This window comes from Clupea harengus, chromosome 22 (genome assembly GCF_900700415.2).
Source record: "Clupea harengus chromosome 22, Ch_v2.0.2, whole genome shotgun sequence".
NCBI lineage: Eukaryota > Metazoa > Chordata > Actinopteri > Clupeiformes > Clupeidae > Clupea > Clupea harengus.
This window is the reverse complement of record NC_045173.1, coordinates 1234137-1259650: the sequence shown is the minus strand read 5'-3', so window position 1 is coordinate 1259650 and position 25514 is coordinate 1234137. Positions and strand designations below refer to the sequence as shown.

The 25514-nt window shown below is 40.4% G+C and overlaps 1 long non-coding RNA gene across 3 annotated transcripts in view; it reads right to left on the bottom strand.

The window, feature by feature from the left end:
• LOC116218453 overlaps nucleotides 1-15448 on the bottom strand; it is a 28433-nt gene extending 12985 nt beyond the window's left edge. Inside the window, exon 1 of one of the 3 annotated variants that reach the window (XR_006151538.1) lies at nucleotides 15374-15448. This is a non-coding gene — a long non-coding RNA (uncharacterized LOC116218453). Of the gene's footprint in view, nucleotides 1-2596; nucleotides 2891-7303; nucleotides 7595-15373 lie in introns of those variants that run through there. The other 2 variants (XR_004162867.2, XR_004162866.2) reach the window with 2 other exon arrangements.
• Between the last annotated feature and the right edge of the window lie 10066 nt (nucleotides 15449-25514).

The window sequence follows — 25514 nt, the reverse complement described above, 5'->3', positions numbered from 1 at the left end:
TTTGTTGTCTAAATACAGCCCGTATTTTCAAAGATCAACATTTTTAAAACTTAAAACATGAAGGCGTTCTGAATGTTCTTCTTCAATGTAGTTTTGATTGAATATGTTTGTATTATTTCAAAATAATTTCCTTACAAGTACTTCTGTAAAAAGTATATTGACTATATGGCCACTGAGAGCATAACAGCCTCATCTGATAAACAATACAGTGATGAAATGACACTACATCCAAATGAAATAGGCAATATAAGGCTACATATGTAGTCCTTAAACAGTTTCAAATCAAATAGGCAATATAAGGCTACATAGCCCTTAAACAGTTTCCTGTAAAGACAACATTAGTCTTGCATGAACAAAAGTCCAGGGTACAGACAGATGTAGTGATGGGGATGGCAGTACTGATAATGGTAGCCAAGATAATATAAGCATCACTCTTGAAGAGAGAATGACCACCAGTGCTTTACAAAGTAGTGCACTGACCTCAGACTGCTTTGATCAATGGGGGCACACAGCTACTTCTGACCTTAGATGTGTTCAGCCTAAACTACGAGCAGGTAGAACACAAGCCACAGAATACGCTGATATCATCACCATTGACCAAATGTCATGGCCAATATCAGGTCATAGAGCTAAGTGTTTGCAACACAAAGGTAAGGCATTTTGCTTCAGGACAGGACTTACTACTACTAATCAAACTGATCACATACACACTTTCCTTGTACTTTTTGGCATATTGGATAACATAATCTTCTGAATAAATACATTTAGATTCATAATAAGCTTATTTGGCATGAGTGTATGATTTAACTCAGTACTTCACAAATCCAAGACAGATTTGAAATCCCACCTAAAGCTGTCTCTTGCAAATGAAGGGAGTGACAGAGCAAGTGGCAGAACATCACCTTTGGTCTCAAAATAACAGCAATATTTCTCAGCCAAATCTAGATTCAAAACTGCATATGTACTGCCTCGTGTACTACCCCAGTTATTATTTCTATGGCAGTATTACATAAAATAGTGATCTTGTCGGGGCATTCTTCATTCTACAGAGTATTCGAAGGGAGCTTTACACTTTAAATAAGCCCCAACCTTGTAACTAATAATGGGTCAATCCACATACAGTTCAACATGTACTGTCCATTTTGATCCATACTCTGCCATTTCATTGAACTAGGATGATCATGATGCCACTTACGAGATGCAACAAGATGTAGCAGACTTTCAAAAGAAAAGCTGAGGATAATCTGTTGTATGTTCAAAGTCACATTGCATTTCAAACACTAGAATTCTTAAACGTGTTGCCTCCATACAAAGGCGTGCTACATTTCTATATTCCTAAATACGACATGCTTCACAGTGAAGATGCTGCTGCTGTTTTCAAAATCACGTGACATATGGGGACAGACCAATAGTAGAGCTGGCTTCTATTAACCATTTCTCCCTACCGCACAACCTCACAGCAATGACACAATCTAAACAATTCAATAAAATACCGTTTCCCTGTTTAAATGAGGCTTATGATTCCCGAAATTCCGCTGCTATTCTTCTAGAATGCCCAAGACTGAAAGATCCTCTTGGATCCCCACTAAAAAGTCCATTTGATTCTCGGGGTAGTCAGAGGCAACCTCCGATTCAAATGGCGCCCTCCACACAGCCATCGCTCTGAATATCATGTTGTAAAAAACATAAACTCCAGACTATGTTGGTCATCATTGAGCCATGATTAAAAAAAAAAACACAGGAATCCCAATGTTTGTATTCAAAGGTTGGTTTCGGGCAGAGCCTCGCAGAGCCTCGCAGAGCCCAGCGTCCCCGAGCCTCTTCTTCAGCCCCGCGGTTTATCCGTTCCTCGGCAGCGGTCCCGAAGTCTGAGGAATTAGTTTATACTTTCGGTTCTCTAGCTTTATGATATTGGATAAACTCATACAGCTAGATAACCAAAGAGAAAAACTAACCCATGTACCTTAAAGGGGCCGCCGGGTCCAGATGGTGCCTCTGTCGTGGTCACATGGAGCAAGTGCACTCCTAAGTGAGTGTCTCGCTTCAACCAATTCTATCTCGCTCGCTCTATCTCTCTCCCTCTCACACACACGCACTCATACACACACACACGCACACGCACACACACTTCGCTTAATCAAGTTTAGGTTATTGAAGATATTTGGACTGTACTTAGGTTTCAAGACACAAACATACTCGCCCTTGCGCAAAACGAATAGCCTAACCAGGTTCATTATGAAACCCATTTCTCCCGAGTTGCTCTCTAATGCCAGCGAGCTACATAGTAACACCGGGCTATCATAGTCAGTAGCATGTAATACAAATAAATAAATGTTTCGAGAAGCCTACAGTAGTTCTACACCCAACATTACCTTAGTGCCAAAGCATAGTCTCCCAACATACCACCCATGAAAATACTCTATTTTATACGTGCAATATCCATTTAATACATCAAAATGGCACTAAGGATTGGCAGTAACATTAAATTAGTCACTACTAGTGAGTCACCATCCTAACAAGAAGTCACAAAGCTCTCCCATTAAGAGCTCCTAGCCCCGAGTGAAGTCATCTAATCATCGTATGACAGTTTACTCACCCATTTACCACGTTCCAACAATCCAGTGAAAGCACCATGTCCTCTTTTATCTTGCTTTTAGATTAAACTGATCGGTGCGTCATAAGCTGCATTATGCAGGCCCGGTTTAAAGTGTGTCAAAAATGCAGTCTTGCTTTTGCGTCCTGACATGGACGAGAGAGAGCATCCCGTTCAGTCCGTCACCGGCTTGTACTGACAAAACTAGTATCGTACCGGCGAGTGCACGAAGTAGGAGCGCTCTCGATATGTTAATATTGTCCGGCCCCCAAGGCCTCTCTTTCCCCGCCCCAACACACACACACACACACACACACGCACGTTTTGGGGTTGCCAGCACATTATAAGCACCATCACTGTGTCATGTGGTTTACACTCAGAATACTGAGCGCCCTGGACCTGTGAGCAGCTATTATATGGACCTAGCAGCATAAAAAGGCAGAATAAAACTCCCGGGGCTCCCCGACCCCCTCGATCGGGCCAGGAAGGTCACCTCGCCCACAGAGTAGTGATGCTGCAGGGAGCGGCCACGGTCAACGCCACGCAGCGAGAAACAGTACAGAGTCTCTGTGCAGGCCTGTTGTGTCTCAGAATAAGAACACATACAACATCTGCATAAAGGCCAGTCTGAACCTCAACATGAACGCCCATACAAAGCTTATTCAAATATTAACGCTGTACTGGAAATGTAAGTAGCGCGCATGTTCTTGAAGCTCATATGAGTAGTCTACTATTCCAACATGCATGAAGTTTCATTTTCATGGCCGCATGCATTAATTAAGACCGTGAGAAAAAAGGCCCCTGGAAGAAGCTGTGATTTGCATGAGAATATGTCCCCTGACAATGACCGTGCTTTTGAACTTGCTCTGAATGAAAACGTGGAAAATACGCATGGTGAAATATTAAGGGGCCACTGGCTCTTCCATGCGAAATCTGACCATTGACGAGCCCAACCCAAGAAATACTTTTGAATTCACAGATTTAAATTGTTTCTATCTATGCTAATCTAAAGTATCATTATATGAGACTGATGGTGCAGAAAATAACACAATATTTTGTGGCAATTAAGATCTTAAATAATTTCAATTATTAAGGAGGTTCCTTTAAGATGCTTACATTTTTGAGCATTTTCACACACACACACACACACACACACACACACACACACACACACACACACACACACACACACATGATGATACATCCCCCTAAATAAATTCTTAATACTACACGGACACTTTGCTTTAAAACACTGTTATGAACACTCTCAAGTGGTGTGGGCCTGAAACGAGATTCCGTATTAAAAACTATGAATGGAATCTCCCAGAATGTCCTTCCTTGTTGCTTGTGTGCAGAGAGGAATGGACCACTACAACGAGGGCAGGGGTGTATGGAATAAATCAAACATTCAAGAAATGCACACACGTCCAAGCCTAAGGATTTCAGTGTACCGCTGTTAAAATGCACACATGCGCAGACAGGCTTCTCGTGTATTAAAGTGTAACCAGACAGAGGCATGTGTACAGGTACAGCGTCCAGTGCCTCCATGATAGCCATTAATGGCATCCTGCACAGTTTAGTATGCCGCCATCATCAAAAGCTCGGCCTCACCAAGAAAAACACTTACAATAATTATCTAGGGGAACTTTTTTTCAAAGAAAGCTTCCCTTGGAACACGGAATGTACATTTTTAATCATAATGAGAAGCCACATTCACTTTGCTGGAGCATGTAAATGCGGTTCCGATACAGCAGGCCATTACACTGGCCATGTCAAGTAGCGTGGAGATATTACTACCGTATGCAGTGGACGGCGATAGTACACGTGGAGCTGCCACGTGAATGTCACTAGATCATGGATTAGTTGAATAGGCCTATTTTATATTTTCGAGCACATTTAGTCAATGCAATTTGACTGTGGTTCATTCACGACATCGAGGGCTATATGCGGCTATTTTAAGATAAAGACGGCAACAAACCTATTTTGAAAATGGTTGCACAATAGCTAAATATATAACTTCAGTATCTTTCAGTAAATTGAACTTATTTATTTATGTTCTCTTGCCATCCTTATTTTGTTCGCACTTCAAAAAGAAACCATGCCAATTTCAATATAAAAATAACGCGAAACTTTTTTTCAACGTAGGCATTCAGACTGAACTAGGGAAAGTGATTTTAATCATTTAAATCTAATAAAATATTCCTACATTACTTCAGACAAATAATGTTATCATGTTATAAATAATGTAATGATTTTATATGTAATAATGTTTTAAATATGCGAATTGTAGTTACTTCATTATGTGGCAACTTTAACAGCATTAAATCCACTCTTTGTCTTTATTTAGCCTATAAAACAAGGGCTAAACACCATTGAGTGGTGTGTAATTGCAGGATATAAGGCTATCTTAAAATCCAGCCCTGCACTTTAAAATCTTTCCTGTATAATGGATAAAAGACCAAAAGCATGTTCAGTGCTTCATAAAATAGTAAACAAAATTAAAATAAAAAAAAGCCTAAAAATTGCAAAGAATATGAGTAGAAACATATTATCTATGAGTAGAAACATATTATCTATGAGTAGAAACATATTAGCTTGACATGCCCCCATATATTGTAGATAGCCTTCTGAAGAAAGAATCGAATTAACAAACCAACCTAACCCAGGTTATGGATTCCCGTAGGCCAAGTGTTCTCCTATTGCTATTGCATCAAAAACTAGTTTTAAAGATGGCCAAATGCTCGATTTATAAAAGACATAAATAACACGGAAATGTGAATATATTAAGAACATAAAACAAATCTCAACCGATTTGTGTCAGTTAACCTATCTGAGTGAAAATTCAGCTGAAGCTCAAGTGTTCAAAAAGGCATTTTTCATTAAGCCCAACTATTAGGCATGAGAATCCGTGAGCTATCCAGCTGCATCGAGCACCGCAGAGGCTACAGTATCAGAGCTTGGGCTCTGTCCTGGGTGCTGAAATTTCGGTTACTATCACAATGTTTTGCAAGGAGCGATACTGCTGAGAGAATGTTGAGAAAGCTTTCTCATCCATTGTAACACATATCTTAGTCAGGATATGGTATAAGATATACAAGCCTGCTGAAAAGCCTGCCTGCTTGTGTAGGTGGAATTCTTGATGAACAGAATTGTATTAATTGTGTGTGTGTGTGTGTGTGTGTGTGTGTGTGTGTGTGCGTGTGTGTGTGTGTGTGTGTGGTGTGCGTGTGTGTGTGTGTGTGTGTGCGTGTGTGTGTGTGTGTGTGAGAGAGAGAGAGAGCGAGAGAGAGAGAGAGATGGAGAGAGAATGCTACCAAAATATCCTAAATATGTTTAGATTTAACACAGCCCAAAACAATTGAATAACTTATTTATTAATTGTGATTGATTTCGAATTATAACAATGCATGTTGCCCACTGATGTAAGTTCACTGTGACATATAATTTGCGTTAGTGTGAGTCACCAAGGCATTAGGAATTGCAAGATTGTTGGAGATATTGGCCTATTTAAAGTAACGCGTAATTTAGACCTAGTGGAGCCTTACTAAACTCGCACACCCATCCTACAGCCATACTGAAGTTATACCGAGTTGGAGGCCTGTTCCTTTCTTTTCGAATAAAAAGTGTACAACACTGGTATTCTTGATAAATCAATTCTTCATGAATTTCCTTTAAGAACGGTAACACCGTGCAGGTAGGCCTACACGATATGCCTACCTGTTGCTCACAGATTTTTTTTTAGGTGCAAACATTAACTATCCTTAAGGCTACTGGGCCCACCGTACCCTGCCCAAATATTCTCAGTTACTTAGATTATAGTTTGATAGAGGAAATGAAGAAAAAAAAACAAGCAAGAAATTATGTGAACTGAACTTCAAAAGATGGAACGTTCTGTCGCGGTTTAAAAGAGACTTTGCTATTGACTCAACTCAGTGTGTTCTGTTCTCTCTCAATGAATAAAACTATCCCTTTCAATTTCGAAAAGGACTGAGGAAGAGAGAAGAGAGAGAGAGAGAAATCACTGCATAGTTACCACAATCCTCTTCAGTCTATTGTTGGCTTTCTGCGAAACGCCTCTCTATGGCGCCTGAGAAAACTCAGACAAGTGACCGGGAAAAAATTAGCCCCCAAAGAGAGAAGTCAACATCAAGTTCAACAACGTGCTGCTGCTGATTTGCATAACAATATCGTCTGGGAGCCAAGAGGACCCACGGACAAGGGGGTCTGGGCTAGACCTCCCCCCTCCCACTCTCCCTCCAAAAAAGCCGCAACACTTTCCCATGCCCCACACAATCGCCTCACTATTGTAAAATTCAAAAGGCACGGCGCTTGTATATTTAAGCAGCACATTATTTTAACCGTCACCATCTTCGACCAAATGATAACCAACTATATGCGTCGCCATAGTTCACTACAACAACATTATTGCAGGAATGATATTAAGTTTAAGTTCTAGGTTAACTGAGCACCAATAGCCTGTAACACAAATGCAAATCCATCAACTTGGTTACTAGACAAACATGCATATTACAGACCTCTGACTGGTAACAACAACTATAGTGTCAACACAATATTATTGAGCCACGGAGCCACAACAGTCAATCACCTACAGCCTATGGGTTTTACTCCGAGAGTAACATGGCGAAATAAATCACAGTTATTGTGAGTCTATGAATTGAAAACGGTGTTCATGCATGATCAGATACTTACATGCAAAGTCTGTTCAGATTATCCAAAAACGTGATCCTTCGTGAAGTGGGGAGAACAAGAGTTCTAATGCGCGATATTAAGCTTCTATTTGATTCCAGTGTGGAAAACAATTTAATCAAACCGATAGCAACCATCCAAGTCAGAACAATGTACGGTTTCTACCACATCACCAGCATTTAAAATAGGCTTCTTGTCTCGACTTGGGAAAGACGTTTGGCTCAACCCTCCTATTCCGTCTGCTCATATAGAGCGAGATGGGTTGCGATCCGTTGTTGGTTTCTCCTATTGACTCCCCACCCACCCTCCTCCTCCTCCTTCGTTTTCATGGTGAACGTGCCGAGAAACATAAAAGACAAGGGCTTTCTGTGTTTTGTGTCGAAACTCAGCTATTTTTGTTCCAACTGCATGGGTACAACCTCCCCTCTTTCTGCTAATTTAAATCATATGACGGTTTTTGTTCACTACCTCAATAAATGAGGAATAGATATAGAGAGAAGGTTTGCATGCAGCGCAGCGCAGAGCAGAGCAGAGCAGAGAGGGAGACAGAAGGAGAGGCAACAGCGGACACGAGAGCGTGTGAGAGTGTGTGTGTGTGAGAGAGAGAGGGGGCGGAGGGAAGAGGGATGAGAGGGCGGCCTATTTATTCTGCCATGTGAAGAGTATTTTCAGAAAATAATACATGGCGGTCCATAGCGACAGTCTAATTGATCCAGCATTGGAAAAAGCTTCAAATTCTACAGAAGATGCCTGCTTTCTTTAGCGGTGAGAATAAACAATACGTCAATCGATGTATGCGCTACTATCCAAATAAAAAGGCATTGATAAAGTCATATTTGAACCATTAGCTAAAACAAGTGGCATGGATGACGGCAACAACAACATCTGGGTATTCTTTGCTTGAAAATACAACAGCTACCAAAGAGCTCACGCCTTCAAATCAGTAAACAATCACGTGTACGATGGTGTAGCCTACGTTTTTTTGGGCGTCGTTTTAGCTATAACGCAGACTCACACATGGGATACTCTCGGTGATGGGTGACGCTGCCGCTTTGCTTGTTGGGGATAAGTAGTTCGCTACCTTCACTGCGCAAGGCGGGAGATATAAACGAATCTTTCGGAAAGCGCGATGTCGATCGTAAGCCTTTTTGCAGCCTATATTTAAAGTTAAGATGTGTCAACATATAAAACGAGCCCGTTATGTCAAATGCATCCTGGGGGAAAGCGTTTCAAAAGGCACAATCTATAACGTTCTTATATAAAATATTAGAAGCAAAATACAATAATTTCGTCATATTCTGTTATTTAAACAACACAGTCCAGAAATATAAAGCAAAACTCAAGTACCCAAATTGTATGCAAGTAGTAGCATATGTTTGTTGTGCGTTCCTTTTTAAAAGCTACATTACAAACTCTTTCTCTCTCTGTCTCCATCTCTCTCTCTCCGTCACACACACACACACACACACACACACACACACACACTTTCTGCTTCTGGCTTGGAATTAGTCTATGACAGGGTATTTTTTGTTTTATTTTCATAGCCTACATATACTTGGATTCTATGAATTCGTTTAATCTCACGTCTTGGGTTACACTGGACCGCTTTCACAATTCAATCAAACTCGTCGGACGTGTAGACCCTTTGGCAACCTAGCCAATTCGAAATTAAAATAATTAACTGATTTCACATTTTTCAGAGATAGAGCAGTTTACTGTTACTGCTTTACTGCAGAGTTTTAATGTCAAATGTCAAGTTAAATGTAAATGTTTTAAAAAAAATTGTCGGCTATCAATGACATAATAAAATGCATTGTGTAAATAATACCCTGTCAATCGCAAGAATACATAACTAGGCAACCTGACCACATTTGTTTTTATCAAAGCACAATATTCCCACCCAATGCCCATTTTAATAAATAATTGAAAGGGACGAAAGCTACAAATGCTTGGCTAATCACTTTAGACTCTCAGCAAAGCACATGTTTGGATGGAGTGCACATCACAGAGGTTTAAAGTTACCTATAGACACAGGTATTCGACGTTTCGAATGTCTGAAGTCAGTTGGGAAAAAAGGCCTACTGACTGAATATTACAAAATATGTAATCAACGCCAATTTTATAGTTACTCTTAGGTAACCTTTTATTTTGTCTGTCGACGGTTTTATTCAGAAAATGCAGTCGATAAACACTGCAGTTCTTACCCTCTTCCCACAGAAACTGAAAAGACTTTAGACATTGGTAGTACGATGACATTGAAATGATGAAAATCTCCCATATTGTTGCAGCATTTGACATAATTTAGGCTGCCATATGTTATAAGGTAGCGTGTGTTATTTTCTCAATCTTAATTCAACAGCACCAACAACACAAAAAGCCATGTCCAATCTTACCAAAGCCAGAACCTTTATTAATAAACGCAGCATGCAATGAAACCACAACCAGGTTGTATTAAAAAGCAGACCAATAACTACAAGGCCGTGCATGGCTTGCATCAAGGACCCATATTAAAACAAACACTGAATGCTGCTCTCTAACGAACAAATATTCAGATGCTCATGGCGGCGTGGTCACGTGAGTATTTTATGGCGGGTGTGGGCCTGTTGCTTAGAACATATCTAGGATATGGCAGATTAATACACACAAACGGCCAAAATCATCGAGTAGCACTATACATATTAATGCGGTACTGATCCACATATCATACAATAAAACCCATGTTTGTAAAAACAGCATTTTCGTGACAAGTGTTTTGCATTCTTATAAATGATCTGAGCTAGAAGCACATTCACGCACTGTAGCCGTACTGTAACAACATGGCAGAAATATCGCCACCCATTGGTGTGAACTGGCACTAGTATGGCCGAACACATCGCGCGTTGGGACTATGTTTGACCAATCACCTGTCAAGGGCCATTGTTTATGCAGGATAATTATGTCTTCTTTTTCACATCGAAACAACTGTCAATGTGAAACAGCACGGTATTCTATGTGAAAAGACATCAAGGCAGGATGATAGCCTAATTACTGCATACAGTAGTTTTGGTAGATGAAGCAAATTTGAGGCTACAACCAAACCCTTCATAACGAGAAGGTAACTAGCATATGGTTGTTAACTGGTGTTACACTAAAAGGCAACAATCAGTTGAAATTCATAAGCTATTTCAAAAGTAGGCTATGCACAAAAAGGCGGCCTGAATATTGCTGTCCTTGTGTAATAGTTAGCAAGCCCCAAGGAGCTTAAATTCTAAAGGTAAAACTGAAACAACATGCTCTACCATGTCATTATGGCCAAAAGTATGGCATAGACTTATATTTTAAAAATTCCGCAATGTGCATCATAATACAAAAAACAACAGCAAAACATGCACAGCAATTCTCGAACTGCACGTCGCAAAAAAATGCAGGCTTGTATTTATTTTCAAGAGTTATCAAGGTCTGTTGTGTGGCAGCTAACATGAAATATGCTGGACGGTTTGAAGCGCTCCTCTTACAGTACATCGGGAGATTATCGCGCCCTCATTCAGGCTAATCGTGGGAGGAATTTAAAACCACAAGAGACAATGCACCATTTATTTCATTATCCACTCAAACTGACTAATAGAAATGATAAATATTAGTATAAATTCTTCATAACCTCAGGAACTCTATCTTCATTCTTGCTGTGTTCTAGACAAATTGATATTGGAAATGTCGTCTTTTTCTTTCAAAACACTCCATGAATTATAAACAAAGCAGACTCTTTTTTTTGCTGTTGTGGGTACAGGAGGTTTAGTTGTACCGTAGATGTACATCTATATTTAGATTACAATACAAAATTATATATTAATTGTGTTGTGAATTGAGGCTGTGGTCAAAAGCCCAATTTGACTCAAATACCTAAATATGACCACTTTGAGAACAGTGCTTAGCCATTGAAATATTTTTTGTTTATCTACATTTTTCTGTTTTTGTGATCAAACCAGTGGATATTGTCATCATAATTTATTCCGTAAAGACTACTTGTTCCCTGACACATACATTTGAAAGCATACTCTATATATTCTGAAAGTTTAATGAATTCTACAGAATTATCAGTGTCTTCTTGAATGAACCATTTTGACCAGGTATTGTTAATAAAAGCCTTTTGACCTGGAAAAAAAACTAAAATACAATCTACAAAATACTAAATCCATTAAAAGTAAGACAGGGTTATTTGGACTTTAAAATATTTGTTATAATCATCTAAAATATTTCAAAAGAGATGCAGAGGTCACATAAACTTGCATGTTAGAAATCAAAAGGTGAGGCCAAAACCTGAGCCACTCGAGATTGGAGAGAAGTTTCCAATCGGTCTTCAACCTTAAACACCAATGCAGTTTAATGTCTGTCCCTAATCCTCTATAGTTCCTCACTGTACTTCTACAGGAACAATTTCACATACAACAGTTTGAACACGAAAAAGTACACGAAAAAGTACTCAGGATATAATTTGCCAAATTAATGGGATAGTTAAGAGTCAATTGGTGCTGTCTAGTAATTGGTTGGTATTTGGTTCAAGGCAGAAATGAATTTGGAATTTTTTTTTTTATAAACTGAAGGTTCATCTTTGATAAAACACTGGTGAACTGTAAGGACAAAGGCAACAGCCCTCTCATAGCCCAACCTTTAAAAAATGCTTAGTAAAATAACGTCAAGTTCAAAATCAGGCCCATGTCATCGGCAACAGTGGCCAAACACTAACCTATGAGCCACAGCAGTGCGCTATGGAGCTCGTCATGCAGGTCATCAAAGTCCAGCAGAGATTTATACTCCTGAGTTTGACAGTAGCCTGCTGAAACACTGCCACACTGGAATATCCGTGTGTGTAACATCCCATAATGCATGGATGTCATTGCCAACACCTGGGACAAAACGCTCCAACAGTACATGTTGAGGTATTTTGGCAAACGGGTCAAACTGAAACGGTGAAGTTGGCAAATGGGTCAAACTGAAACGGTGAAGTTGGCAAACGGGTCAAACTGAAACGGTAAAGCTGAGATATTTTGGCAAACGGGTCAAACTGAAACGGTAAAGATGTCAGAATCACATTTCTGTTGTTGCTTTTCTTTTTCCATGCCTCAGTTACGCAGAAACTCCAGACACATTCTACATAGTTCATACTGGCATTCAAAGAATAGTCAGGAGTTTTCTCTCCCTAATCTCAAACTGCCACATCACTACTTTTGATTGCCACAGACTAAAAGATTGGCCAGCCTCTGTTCACTAAAAACGCAACAGAGAAAACCAACGCCTTCCAAAACACTGTGATGCTACTAGAGGCTAATGGGCAACCATTAAGTACCTCAAATAAACAACAATAAAGTGCCACAAATAAACAACCATTAAGTACCACAAATAAACAACCATTAAGTGCCACAAATAAACAACTATTAAGTACCACAAATAAACAACCATAAAGTACCACAAATAAAACTAATATTTCTGGATGTTTTGATGTAAAGTAGACCTATTGAGAACTCTGTTCATAAACCTGCTTCTTCAGAGGGCACCGTTTGTTTGGACTGGTTTGGAACAGGCTTTGGAACCCAGTGGCATGAGGTTTTGGGCACTAAACCGTGCACGGATAGGGGGGGGAACCTTTGCGTAAACCAGAAGTAGTTTTCGAGCCAGAATGACTTACTAGACCATGCTACTCACGGGTCAGAGAAAGACAGATCAATCAATAGGGAAAGCTATCTTAGGTAGGTCAATCAAAACAAAGCCACGTTGTGAAATAGTTAGGGACAAATGCCTTCTTATCAATGAGCTCAAATGGGTTTTTATGTCAACAGGTTTGGGTTCTGTGTTCTGTGTCCAGTATCAGGATCATTCATGAGCAGTCCTCTACCGATGGGACATGTTAGGATGAACAAGACTCATTTGGCTTGAAATACAGACATCACCAATGGAAATAAACATGTTAGGATGAACAAGACTCATTTGGCTTGAAATACAGACATCACCAATGGAAAAGGACATGTTAGGATGAATATGACTCATTTGGCTTGAAATACAGACATCACCAATGGAAATGGACATGTTAGGATGAACAAGACTCATTTGGCTTGAAATACAGACATCACCAATGGAAATAAACATGTTAGGATGAACAAGACTCATTTGGCTTGAAATACAGACATCACCAATGGAAATGGATGTGTCAGTGGAAATGCTCATCAGGATTTCTTTATCTTATCCTCTGTAATTGTAATCTTTGTTTTTCCCTTTTGTGATTCCTGTCTGGGTTGGAATCATCTGCCGAGGTCTGACTAGTGGTGCACTATTTACATATGAACAGTCCACTGCAAAAGAGACTAGTCAGACACACTGCAATACGGGTCTCAAGAGGCCCATATTTTGTGACACTGATCAAATATTTTGGACAGATCTATGCCGCTAACTGACCCATATCATATGTTCATCAGCCACTTGGTCTTGCCATGTATTATGCATGTAGCCCTGGCAAGTGCATTCGAGTTTCAAAAGGTATAACACCTACCCTGCCAATCAGGCAATGTTGTATGTGTGATTTCAGGGACAGCGTGGTATACCATCTGACTTTCCTCCATGAATGCATCTTGATGTACACAATGGCCCTATAGGGCTGAGACATGCATGTGACCTGATCAAAGTTACCCTTTGCTAAGGTATAGTGCTTGCCACTCCTTCTACTGTCTGGAGCCCTCGTGGCACAACCGGGAGTGGTCAGGATGAGTCAGCTATCTTCACTCTCAGTATAGTTTAATGACTCATGCTGATCTTCATTACTAAGCCTAGGTAGATTTCACTTACTGCTATGTGATCTTGAAAAATATAGTTTGTTGCACCCATGTATTCCTTTTTTTGCGGTACTAACTAAATGGAGGAAACATGATCTTCATTTTGAGCTTTTTGGATGTAACACTCACCACAGTATACTAAACTTAGATTTTGGGGTGTACTACAGAAGCATATTATATATGAAAAGCACATCTAGAGAAATAAATGAAATAATAATAATAAGTAATATATTGACCTCTTGTTGCAAGAGTCTGTGAAGCTAAAATATTGACATTACACCACGTTCAAGGTGTTGATTAAAACAGATGAAATCAGGACTAGGTGTGGTTAACATTAAGATTTAACAGCCCGAAGTACTTCATTACACAATCACATGAATATTAAAAAGTTGTCACCTGATAATATGCACACAAATTCTGATAAATCTGTTTTGGATGAGGCAATCAAGCGCTGCGTGCTGTTAGCATTGATAAGTACGTTGATAGACCTCTGTTAGCAGAGCCAATCAGCTTAGACTTGTCTGGCGCTTCATTAGAACGTTTGGCACGGAGAGGCCCCCAATGACGAAGATTATTGTGACGTATTTCGGTTCAATATGGCTATATTTGCCCGCTGTGTATTTCTGTTTAGAAATACGCGTTCAGATCATTTAAGCTGTAGGCTAACTTAAACTGCTAAAGCAATCTGAACTGTAAAACGGAACGTGCTGAAAAAAAAAGCCTATGCACAAATAAAAACTTTTCAAAAACGTGTTCAACGTGCAAAATGTGTTCAAACTAAATTGTTTCTGAGTTAAAATATGAAATATTAACTAAATTAAATATGGGCACTGAAGGGTAAATAATAATAATACAGAATAATAATAATAAAAACCTAAGCTAACATGAACGTTATTAATAGACCTGACTAAAGTCAACTTTCACGTAGACAACTTCACTGACAGTGGAGTCTAATTACAAGAATTGCTGGACGTCACAGCAAATATAAAAAATACTCATGAACGAAAACCGTGCCAAATAAATATGCTAACTTGAACCTTTTATTAATAGACTTAATGAACGTAAACCTTCACGTAGGCCCTAGCCATACAAATGACAGTGAAGTTGTTTTCCACTCCAATAGCCCACACATTGAAAATATACATTATGTGAAATATTTGCAAACACATTAAATATGACCGTCGTAGTTACTAACATTCAATAAAACAGATTCATGGATTTTTGAGAACTCTTATCAGTGTTGGATAAGTTGAAAACAAATGTTAAAACTTACATTGTCTTCTTCGCAGTGCTGGAGAGATGTTGGTTCTTTGACCGACATGTGAGAAAAGACTGATTCCTGAGCAGCCTTTGAGCTTTTAATTCGAAGCAGGCTGGGTTTTATGATAATAAGGCTTGACACCAACTAGTGCGTCATAATAGCGGGGGTCAGATTCGCGCCTTGGTTCCCATGCCGTTCACGCGGTCAAGTTCAAGCTCAGCACTGCAGCCGTGCCTTGGCGGGGACTAGTGGTGCATTGCCATGCAGGACGCGTCGCCAGCTCCCTCCACACCAGCACACGAGCGATTGTTGGCCCTAGTAGTAATCTCACAACTCTACCATGGAACATTCCTGCCTTGTGACTAAATACACTATCGAAAGTTAAAGTCCATAAGTCGAAACGAAAAAGATTATGCGCGCACACACACACACACACACACACACACACAGACACACACAAACAGCGTGCAAATATTATCCTATTGGCTAAATTCTATGTCATAGGCATCATTATGTTTATTTCATTTTTTTTTCTATTATTGTTTTTTGAAACAACAAGACCAAACTAAGCTATCGAGTGTGTATACTCATAATTCCTCCCTTAACTGCAACTATTTTAGACCAAACTAGGTGTGATCTTCAAACTAGGGGAGCTGTTTTAAACCATCAACATAAAATATATTAGAAAACCATTAACAAAAAAATATCAAAAGTCATACATTTTATAGATGAATTGTGGCCAATGGCCTCATTTTTCTGAGATACACTTAAAAGTTTTCATTTTGAATTTAATATATTTGTATATGTTTTTTTTTTGGAAGATATTTGCAACACGTTTTGTGGTGTAACCAAGGCTTGGACTATAATGCACTCCAGTTGTTGTTTCAAATGAAATCCTCCATGCACTTGTGCTTGTCCATCTGTGATCCCTGCTGCTGGATGCATGTGGATGTTCAGTCCACACCAACCCAAACGCCTGCTCTGGTCCTGAACAGGGTCTTTGGTTCTTATAGTGGAGTTCTGCTGTCATGAAGATCCCTCAACAGGCCAACGTTACGCTTTCTACGATTCTGTCATTAGCTTCCATGTTTGAGAATGTTCCACTGATCAGCCGTGTTCAGTGCTGGTGTACTGATTCTGCTTGTCTGAATGACACGCGTCCTTTAGCATCGGAACCCCTGCTCTAGGTTGGATTTCATGGAGCCAGTGAGGGGGATGACAGCAGCTAGTTGAAGGCAAGGCAAGGCAAGGCAAGGCAATTTTATTTATATAGCACAATTCATACACCGTGGTCATTCAATGTGCTTCACATACATGCACAACAATGTGCTTCACATTAAAAAAAAAAAAGCAAAAGGTCAGTGCATGATCATAAAAAACAGTAAATTATAGCAAATAAAAGCATGAGAACATAAAGTTACCCTTACTTTTTTTACTTTTAAGTTACTTTTTGAAGCGTGCCATTTTGTCTTCTCTCCGGTGGAGCGAGGCGCTTCTTCTCTGGCTACATTAGACAGTGCAGGTTACTTCCCTGGATGGACCAAATGGACCATCTGAATGATTATGGTGACAAGAATCTAAAAAGACAAAAACCCTGAATCTGAAATATCTCTACTCAACCTCTAGGCTTCTTGTTTAAGTCTGGAATCAGATCCTGCATGCCACTGCGGTAAAAAGATGATTTAATTCGGCCAGATACAGACACCAGATACTCTCCACCAGAATCACCACAGTACTTCACAATACATTGTTTTATTTGAATTATTATTATATAGTATTTCATTTACACCTTTATACCTTTTACAATTTGAGCTGCTACATGAAACCTGTAATGAGGCACTATGAGTCCAGCAATGCTCAATTGTTGTGGCTGAATCTACCACTTTAAGCAATGAGCTTCAGACTCTGAAATTGATTTGACTCAATTCTGTCAATGAATGTCTTCAAGGTTCTATTTCCGGTGTCATCTGAAAGTCAAGCCTTCCGTTTCAGGTCGTATTTATTTTCAGTGTAGCTCAGTTTGGTTTTGTTGCCCTGATATTTGTCTGTCCCTAGATTTGATATCAGAACAGACCTATGGAGATCTCCTGGTGAAGAAGCTTTGGCTTTTAATGTCTGAAGTCAAATATTTAATGTACAACTGACAAAGTAAACGACAGGCATTCCCTGAGCCGTTTTTGCATATGACCGTGGGAGTGTGTGAGTCTAATTAAGGCCAGCATTGCTGCATGTGTCTGGGTGTGTGTCTGGCTGCACGGGTGTGGGGGAGCGCTCAGACTGCAGGCTAATCTGCATGTATTTAAATGAGCCGTGAGAATCAGGAATTTACCCAGTGACTGGGGTCTATCATGTAAAACAATCTGCATGGACACACACACGCACACACACACACACACACACACACACACACACACACACACACACACACACACACACACACACACACACACACACACACACACACACACACACACACACACACACACACACACACACACGCACACAGAAAGGGTCTTGATGGATATTCCTACTATGTACATACAAACACTTAACACAAAACAAAATCACAATGTCATCAAATACTTGACTTACAAATCCAACCGAAGCTGGACATTGGACATCTAGATACAGTGGCCTCAGTGTCATTCCATCAGTGCATAGGCCACACAGTCTGCTGAACATTCTTTTAGTCTGCAAGGTACATTAATACATTCAAAACATAACTGAAAATCAACATTTCCTATGCCCCTTGACACCAGATCTTCCAAGCTCACAACTATTTTTTTCTTGTATCTCTGAATTCCAAACAGAAGTTGAAAGAACCGTTTGGTCCTCATAGTCTTGGTCTAGATTGGAGAATGCTTTTTTTTTAGGAGATCCTATAAAAGGTTCTTAGGAGGAACCATTTAGATTCGCTTGGATTGAGGACCCTTGCAGGTTATCAGGCAAGCATTCATTGTTCAAAGAAACAGTGAACACATGGTTGGCAATCCGCACTTCTGCAAAATATTTGGCTTTGATAAGTGTCAAACTGAAATTTAGTTTTTGCTGCCTTTCAGTCAAGGTATGATGCTAGAATACATCTATAAGGCATGAAACATTCAATACAGTTTACATCTATAAGGCATGAAACATTCCATACAGTTTACATCAATAAGGCATGAAACATTCCATACAGTTTTGGCATGTACCAACATAGAAGAAAAAAGGCATTTGTTTTTTGTGCATTTATTCGACGTGTATTCTATTAATAAATTGCAGATATTCTGCAGAATATGATAGAATCTAACATTTCTGACTCAACGGTTGAAGTCTAAAAGGTTTAGCCCTTATTGTGGAACCAATCAGAAGCTCTGAGGTGCTGTAACATTAGGGCATTGGGCACGTGTTCAGGAGTATGGTGATCAGTCATGATGATAGTGTTCAGGATGAGTATGGTGAGTGTGGTGAGTATGGTGAGTATGGTGAGTATGGTGAGTATGGTTCAGTCATGATGTACGTGTTCAGGACTATGGTTCACAGTCAGTAAAGACAAGATATCATACTACTCTCGTCCGCTGTGATTCTTGCCTCATCATCATTATAGCAGTCAGTGCTCTGCAGACTTAGACAGCTGTTTTTGGCTAATAAAGATATTTGACCATATTTAAGCATTCCTGTAGCATCAGTGAATAAAGATATTTGACCATATTTAAGCATTCCTGTAGCATCAGTGAATAAAGGTTTGTTGACCATATTTAAGCATTACTGAAGCATCAGTGAATAAAGATATTTGACCATATTTAAGCATTCCTGTAGCATCAGTGAAAATCATTGGACTGCATAGATGAATTTAGAGATGAAGTTCATTTAACAGACAGCTATAATTTTAATGAAAGATATATCAGTTACTAAATAGCAATTCGTCTTTAAAAATAAGGCACGTGTCTAAAGATTGATTTTGATCTTCTCCATGTACTACAGCAGCTATCTTGACATGAGCTCATGTTAAAATAAAGATTCTATCTAAGTAAGATCAGCCCCCTGTCTGTGGCCTGTGCTCTGGGGCTGATGGTGGCTCGGGCGTGTGGAGGGCTCTTGGTCGTGACCGTGGGAACGGCGGCGATTCAGACATCATGTATGACAGTGATTTGTCTCAAGGGGAGGTAATTGGCGCTCTCAGACAAACCCCCCTTTGGTTGTGCTTCTGAGGCTGTCCGCCCAGTGAATGGTGTCTGCCTCCATGACCCTTGACCCTCAGGAGAATAGACATGGGCTGCTTCACACAGCTACTATCACCGTTCACTTTCAGTTTGTGCATATACTACAGACACAGCCACTATCACCTTTTACTTTCAGTTTGTGCATATACTACAGACACAGCCACTATCACCGTTTACTTTCAGTTTGTGCATATACTACAGACACAGCTACTATCACCGTTCACTTTCAGGTTGTGCATATACTACAGGCACAGCTACTATCACCGTTCACTTTCAGTTTGTGCATATACTCCAGACACAGCCACTATCACCGTTTACTTTCAGTTTGTGCATATACTACAGACACACAGCCACTATCACCGTTCACTTTCAGTTTGTGCATATACTACAGACACAGCTACTATCACCGTTCACTTTCAGTTTGTGCATATACTACAGGCACAGCTACTATCACCGTTCTCTTTCAGTTTGTGCATATACTCCAAAATGGCAGACGATTTTTCGAATGGTTAGATTCATTGGTTAAACTTTTGTGTATGAGTGTGTGTTTGGTTTGTCATTTACATGTTTAAAGTCACATCTTTACATTGACCCATAAACTAAAATATGTGCCACTTCATATTGAGTCACATTTAAATGTATATATCCAATATGTGTAAAATCAGTAACCATCAGGAATAATGACAATAAATGATGTGATGAATATATTGACTTGACAGTCTCTTCTTGCCAGGTAATTAATGGATATTCAATTCATGAATGTATTGATCAGCACCAGCATGCCCAGTGTGTATGTCTGCCCTCCAACATAGATGTGTTCATGCTTTAGCTCCAGGCTAATCTTCTCCAACAGGATAGCAGATCCCACAGTGATCTGATCAGATGGCAGTGCTGCAGCTGTGCTCCATATTAAAACTGCTCAGCAGACGGTTTTTATTGGGCAAAAGAAGAAATGGAATTAACGGATGGGACTTGGCATTTAGGGACGTCCTGGACTTGTTTGGTCTTTATTAGTGGGCTGTTGCAGTACATTAGCGGGTCGTTATGATGGCCATTGTGCTGTTGTTGTTAACTAATTACAACCTTGTTTGGGTCTTTATAGACTTTGCCTTCCGTTTATAGAGGCATAAAGAACTTTGACTCAGTCAGCGCACTTTCCCCTAAGGATCAAAAGAGCTGAGTCATGAATGGACATTAAGCTGAGGAAGCGTGTGTGTGTGTGTGTGTGTGTGTGTGTGTGTGTGTGTGTGTGTAGCAGGGTGATGACCTCTTGGACCATGGATGAGCAGGACGCCACTTCAGGGGTCAGGCTACTCAGTGACCCCTGAGGGTAAAGGTCAAGCTTGTTGATGAACTGAAGGACACTGACCTCTCCGCTTGCCACTGATGGCTCATCAGCACACCACTCCCTCTTCATCACTGGTCAGTCTGGTCAGTGATTGGTTCCCTCTTCATCACTGGGGTCAGTCTGGTCAGTGATTGGTTCCCTCTTCATCACTGGGGTCAGTCTGGTCAGTGATTGGTTCCCTCGTCATCACTGGTCAGTCTGGTCAGTGATTGGTTCCCTCGTCATCACTGGTCAGTCTGGTCAGTGATTGGTTCCCTCTTCATCACTGGTCAGTCTGGTCAGTGATTGGTTCCTGATTGGTCTTTCATGTGGTCGTTCGTGGACTTTGCTCCTTGAGGTGCTGAAGGAAAGCCATTTTAAAACTTCAAGGGTCCACGATCGATGATTCTGTCTAAATGAACTGACATAGGGGAACTGATGTTCCATAGGGGACCTGAGAATGTGCCATGCCTTTACTGAATAGTAAACAATACAGATGTATAAATGATACAGTGTCTCTTTAAAAAATCAATTGTGAACTATAACTCTGTGCATTTCACAGTCATTGCAAAAATCATTGGACTTTTTAAGGTTTAGCTTGAAATTGATGAATCAGAGACATTCTATCTGCATAAGCGACTGAACATCTGGTCAAATCAGTGTATGCCCGTTTCATGATAGATATCCCCAAAAAAAGCTCCAGTGCCATTTGGGTTTCTTCATGAAGTGTGACTATCAGACAGCAGCCAGGAGCCAGGAGCCAGGAGCTGGCTGAGTGGCGTGGAGTGGTCGTGAGAACGGCTCCCCTCAGACCTCCCAGCCTCTTCCTCTCCAGACACCCTCTCAGCCAAAGCCTGCAGGCTGGGCCCCGGGGCCCCTCTCCTTGCCTCTCCTCCCAGACTCCCAGCTGCTCACAGCCCTGTCTGCTCCAGGGTGGGGCCTTGTCTAGTCAGGATCATACCCCCCCCCCCCACCCCCACCCCGTTGCCCTGACCCCTCTCCCATACTCTCTATCGCATCACACCCCACTCTATGAATCCTAACCCCAACACTGGTGCTGCACCCCACTCTATGAATCCCAACCCTCAACACTGGTGCTGCACCCCACTCTATGAATCCCAACACTGGTGCAGCACCCCACTCTATGAATCCCAACACTGGTGCTGCACCCCACTCTATGAATCCTAACCCCTAAAACTGGTGCTGCACCCCACTCTATGAATCCTAACACTGGTGCTGCACCCCACTCTATGAATCCTAACACTGGTGCTGCACCCCACTCTATGAATCCTAACACTGGTGCTGCACCCCACTCTATGAATCCTAAAACTGGTGCTGCACCCCACTCTATGAATCCTAACCCCAACACTGGTGCTGCACCCCACTCTATGAATCCCCCAACACTGGTGCTGCACCCCACTCTATGAATCCAAACCCCTAAAACTGGTGCTGCACCCCACTCTATGAATCCAAACCCCTAAAACTGGTGCTCTACCCCAAGGCACAGACACGGCCATTTTGATTGGTTTGAGGACAGGTGACAGGTTTGAGTGAATGAAGATTGGGAAAGGCAGTGTGTATGTGTGTTTCTCTAGATCTCTGTGTGAGTGTGTATGTATGAATATGGAGAGAAACTGTGTGTGTGTGTGTGTGTGTGTGTGTGTGTGTTGTGTGCGTGTCTGTGTGTGTGTGCGTGTCTGTCTGTGTGTGTGTGTGTGTGTGTGTGTGTGTGTGTGTGTGTGTGTGTGTGTGTGTGTGTGTGTGTGTGTATGAGTGAGTGTATGAGTGAGCACAGCATGTCTGTATGTGTAATCCCATTCATTTTGTTCACACATTCTCAGGATCACACTGATGGCCTGTGCACGATCACCCGTCTGTTACCATGGGGATGGTGGATGAGAGGTGGGGGTTGGGTGGATGTCTGGATGATCCCCAGGGAGGTGCCCAGACAGACACCCCCACCCACCTGCCCAGCCAAAGGAGACGGGGATGGGGACTGTTCATATCCTCAGCACATTTCTGGATATGTGAATATGTTGAAATTAAAATAAAATATGTTTTTTTTGGTATCCACGAAGAATCTCTGGAGCAGGGTCATCTCCAATTAAAATAAATGCACCAAAAAGTGCATTTCTAATCTTTGAAAATACAATAATTTGGTGTCTTACACGGAAATGACAGAGAAAATTTGAAAAACCATGCTAATTCAAAACATCTCTAAGCATATTTTGGAAAGAGTTTACACCTGTGTGTAATGTTCTAAAGTGAGTTTACACCTGTGTGTAATGTTCTAAAGAGTTTACACCTGTGTGTAATGTTCTAAAGTGAGTTTACACCTGTGTGTAATGTTCTAAAGTGAGTTTACACCTGTGTGTAATGTTCTAAAGTGAGTTTACACCTGTGTGTAATGTTCTAAAGTGAGTTTACACCTGTGTGTAATGTTCTAAAGAGTTTACACCTGTGTGTAATGTTCTAAAGTGAGTTTACACCTGTGTGTAATGTTCTAAAGTGAGTTTACACCTGTGTGTAATGTTCTAAAGTGAGTTTACACCTGTGTGTAATGTTCTAAAGTGAGTTTACACCTGTGTGTAATGTTCTAAAGAGTTTACACCTGTGTGTAATGTTCTAAAGTGAGTTTATACCTGTGTGTAATGTTCTAAAGAGTTTACACCTGTGTGTAATGTTCTAAAGTGAGTTTATGAGTTTACACCTGTGTGTAATGTTCTAAAGTGATGCATGCCCTTTAGGTCTACAGCACCATGCTTTACCAAACTGCACAATGTAAAACAAGTTAGCTGATAAATGTATGTGGATATTGATTTATAAATTGGTTTGAATCTCTGTATACGAAACTATATCATGAACTAATGACCGTAATTCAGTATTTGTAGTGGTACGTATGCATATACGTACAATGATAGAATCAACTATTTATCACAGGGAAAGCAGCTTTGCACACTTTTAAGAACAAGTTACATACTGGTTTATAATGTTCCATCAAAATCCAGTGACAACTGATGGGCATCTGTTTTTGTATGATAAATGCTGCCTCCTTGTGGCCATGTGGAGAAGATTTTGAGTGTGGAACGTCATTCAAAAATTCCTACAAATACAGGGGCTTACAGGATGATTAGCATTAGTCAAAAGCATTAAAGACACAGAGTTCAGTGCCATTGTTAGTTAAGACCATACAAAACCAGACAAGACAAGACAGGGCCGAGACTAATACTGAGGCAAGAGCAGAAATGACTGGAACACAATAAAGTGACCATTACACTTAAAGACACAAATCTAAATAGGTGATCATTTTAACCTTGTGGTCAGGTGGATACAGAGGTGCAAACTCACAGACCCTGGTTTCGAGACTTTCTCTGTCTACCCTCAAGGCCAAAACAAGACCAAGACACTATTTGCCTGAGACAGAGAAGAGACTAAGACCTTGGATTTTGGTCTTGAGAATCACTGGTTGTATGAAAATCCTCAAAGTAATGTGAAAGAGAGCTCCACACTTGTCTTACCCACTTGTAGACTAGACTATTCACTGTGTGGTTTTGTGGCCCATGTCAGAATCCCTGTGAAAACATTAGAGCATCATTAACACAACGATATAGCCAAATATATCTCTGAAATACATCACATTAACAAGTTAGGTAGTTTTTGAACAATGCTGTTCTTGGTATTTGCAAGGCAAGTCTGTTGGCTTTGGTTTTCACCAAAACTCGGTAACGTAGCCTAATAAATCAAAATGATCTACTATTACTATTATCTTATTACCTTATTATCTTGACCCTTCTATTTAGAACAATCTCAGTTTTAAAATAGCTTATTGTAGCTCCTAATATTGTCAACAATCTTTCATGACAACAGATCCTTACCATAGACTGTGAGGTAGGCAAACTCTCATAAATGGAACATTGTTTGCAGCATACGCAATGGTTCCCTTACTTACAGACAGTTAGACAATAATCATCGGATCAGGTGCCACTGGTTATGAACATATTTTGAATGAGGTTGAACTGGAACCATTTAATACATTTATGAGGAGTTAGGAGTTCATTCCCTAGGATTCCAGTTCCCAAGAAGACCCTGAGCCCCAGTCAACTCGGTTTGTCCTGGCTCCTTGCCGCCATCTTGTGAGATGCTCCAGTTATTAAGGACAGTCTATTCAGCCCCTAATTGGTTGGAATAAGGCGACAAAAATGTCTGGAGGATCCACATCCCCATTGGGACCTACACTCATGAGTTAGTACTGGCACATGAATAGGGGAGGCAGATCTTCAGTTACAAACAGGAATTGTCTGAGATATATGATAGACTTGCTACCTATTGATATAATAAAAATGGATGGATTGTAATATGATGCTTTTATACTTCCTTAACTAAAAAACCTCAGAGGCTGCATCACGCTTTATTTCACCATCATTCTTCATTCTTCATAATGAACAATTATGAAAACACATGGTCAAAACCTGAAGGATTTGGAAAAGATGCCATGCCCTATATGTCCTGTAGATGTCGCTATTGCTCTGTCAGTTAATGGCCAAGTATATCTGAGTGCATTTCTCAGAAATCTCTCCTCAACCTTCTTTACATACACCAATGCTACATCCTTGATTATATGAGA